Source organism: Delphinapterus leucas, chromosome 11 (genome assembly GCF_059928025.1).
Source record: "Delphinapterus leucas isolate spDelLeu-1000000601 "Yukka" chromosome 11, BTC_Dleu_Yukka2, whole genome shotgun sequence".
NCBI classification, from domain to species: domain Eukaryota; kingdom Metazoa; phylum Chordata; class Mammalia; order Artiodactyla; family Monodontidae; genus Delphinapterus; species Delphinapterus leucas.
Genome location: NC_143139.1, coordinates 16,222,783 through 16,226,008, shown reverse-complemented (window position 1 = coordinate 16,226,008; position 3,226 = coordinate 16,222,783).

Below are 3,226 nucleotides of genomic sequence, written 5' to 3'. Positions count from 1 at the left end.
AATACAAGCTTAAATCAGGAGATAATCCCCATAGGGCCCAAACCATTTAGCCTTCCTTGGGAGTCTGAAGGGGAACATAAAGGCACACACATCAAGTGAGACCCTTTTTACACACACACAAAAAGTCTGCTGACGAAAATAACCATTAAAACTTTGTTAGAAAATTGAGCAGTCCAATTCCTGGAGATGTATTAACTACCCTACTTCTGATCAAAGGAAAGAAATGTGCTTGCAATTAACATGTTCAGGGAAGCAGAGAGAAAGACAGCTGCTTCATTAACAGTATCCTTGCCAGTAGCGCCAATTAAATTAAGATGGTCTCTTTTCCCCCAAAAGATTTGGTTCCAAACACATTACACAAATTATACTCAGAAAATTTACTGCCAAGAGACCATTTATATTCATTAATCCTAGAACTTTCTTTTGCAATATTTTTCTAAAAAGGAAATTCCCATGGTTGCCCTAAATTATTGGACATTTTTATTTGTACATAAAAGAAGTAGATTCCTCCTCTTCGTGCCTTTAGCCAAGGCAGCCAGTGTCAGCGCTGGATCAGCAGGTGCGGCTCCCAGCATCCTCTTGGAGCTGGCTGCAGCATCAAGAGAAAAGCCGGCAGTAATCACTTCGAGGGCAGGACATCATGGGCTCGTCCTCCAGAGCACTCGCCAGCGGCTTAAAACTGCCTGTGGAAGTCAGTGAGGGATGCAGGGCCATGGGCCTCTTGGCCAAATCAGAGTTCACTCAAGGGTACACATTGCTCCACAGAGCAAGTGTGGTTCTAAAGAAACAGTCTTCAGACATTTCCCCCTGTAGCTGATCCTCTTTTCTCCCAAGTACCAACATTCCTCCTCTAAGTTCTGCCTTCCCAGCTTAGATCCTGACAACAAACTGGTCAAATGCCATCATGGCAAAACACCATCTCATAAAGACCAAGAAAAACGAAATAAAACCTAACAATGTTTGTTTTAAAGGACTTCAGAGTGAAGATGTTAACAAATTATAACATCCCATTTACCATTAGAGACCTTGCTTAAATACATTTTCCTCAATAAATAAACACATTAAAAATCCAGCCTTTCTGAGAAATATTCCTTTTCAAATAGTAATCAGGAGACATAAATATTAAGTTTTATTCAACTGATCCCATGTTTTTAAAATTTAGTTAATCATCAGAATCATTTGGAAAACTTCTGAAAGTGTAGATTCTTGGGCCTCCATCTAAATCTAATGAATCAGAATTACTCAAGGAAGTGCCTGAGAATCTGAATTTTTTACCAGAATGATGATAATTTGACAAGTTTAGGCAACACTGAACTAGGCAGATCTTTTTTGTTTCTATTATATGAATAGCTTTGCATTGAACCGTGTAGCTAATATAAAGATGAAAGGACACAGAGCTCATATTTCGGAAGGATCTGAAATTTAGTCGGAGAAATCAGACAAGACAATAATTACAGGCAGACTGCATTTTATTGCACTTCACAGATACTACGTTTTTACATTTGTTCTTTGTGTCTCTGTGTCACATTTTGATAATTCTCACAATATTTTAAACTTTTTCATATTTGTTATGGTGACCTGTGATCGGTGATTTTTGATGTTACTGCTATGCCTCGCTGAAGTCTCAAATGATGGTTAGCATTTTTTATCAGTAAAGTTTCTTTTTTTGGCTGTGCCACATGGCATGTGGGATCTTAGTTCCCTGATCCAGGGAAGTCCAGAGAGAGTACTTCTTAATTGAGGTAAAGACATTGGTTTTTTTAGACATAATGCTATTGTACACTTAATAGACTACAGTATAGGGTAAACATAACTTCTGTAAGCACCAGGAAACCAGAAAATTCATGTGACTCACTTAATTGTGATATTTGGCTTACGGTGATGGTCTGGAACTGAACCCACTCCAAGGTATGTCTGTATACAATAAGGCATAAGATAAGAAGTGGCATAAGCGTGTGTTCCACCAAAAGAGATCTAGGAGGTTAAAGGGGAATAGGAAGGAAAAGCTTTAAAGAATGTATTTCACTTGAGATGAACTTTATGAAAGTATCATCTTGATGAGAATCAGAAAATGCAAAGCTACAGAGACATAAAACTCACTATATAATGAGAAAGAATGAGTGACACTGTTTGGTTACAGCACTGGGAGTAGCCAGCACAAAGGCTGGACATTTAAACCAGTGCTCACCTGAGAGGCCACTGCATGTTTGGCAGTATTGTGTATATTCAATTTTATAAGAGATTAGATCAATGAACTAAAACACAGAGTGCCCTGGTGATGATATGCTCCAAACAGCACTGCAGCCAGAGCCCTCAGAGAAAAAGACAGGGCTTTGACACTTAGTGAAATGGACTGTGAGGTCTGAGCCTGAAATATATGAGATACCAGGTCTTAAAATCAACCCAAATGTCCCTCATTTAATTCTATCTACCCACCTACCTGTCTATTTCTACTATGTAATTTCTGCACGGATGATAGGATTGCATGCAATTTTTTTTTGAACATTCAGAAAGCTCAAAATACCAAACTCTTTGGGGATTTGCTGTTTTTGACAACATAAACTCAGTCTAAATTAAGACCTATAGAGGCGCGTTCTACCCACCAATAGACACATCTAAACCCACAGAGGTCAAACAAATAGATTTTGCTATCCTACTGCCAATAGTGAACATGCTCAAATGGTAACAAAGTGATATTTTCCAGGCATATCTGCCGCAGAGAAACATGACTGATCTCTTTGCATGCTATATTTATGTAAATATTAATCAACAGCTTTTGATAAAGAAAAATACAGCATATGCTTAAGCAAACATGCACATATGTTTTTGAAAAATATTTTAAATACAAGCAGCTTTGCGGAAATTCTCAAGAATTATTCCAAACGTTAGCAATTATATTCTCAAAGGAAAGATTGGTCTCTATAAATGAAATAAATGCAGGGATCTTTTTTTTCTTTAAGTACTCGTGATTGTGCAACACAGATGTCGAGATATGTTTATTCTAAGAGTTGGGAAAATAAGCACAAGGCTAGGGACACAGACCTAAAAGAAATCAAGAGCTAAGCAGAAAAAAAGAGATTGGAAAAAACCTGTATATTATTTTCTCTTCTCCTTTCTATTCCCTTTCAGTGTGAGTTTATCGAAGCATTGCTTTCATGAGAGTTTAATGCTTGGACAGCTCTGTACTGAAAAATAGGGAAGAGACAGGGAATAATAATTACTATTT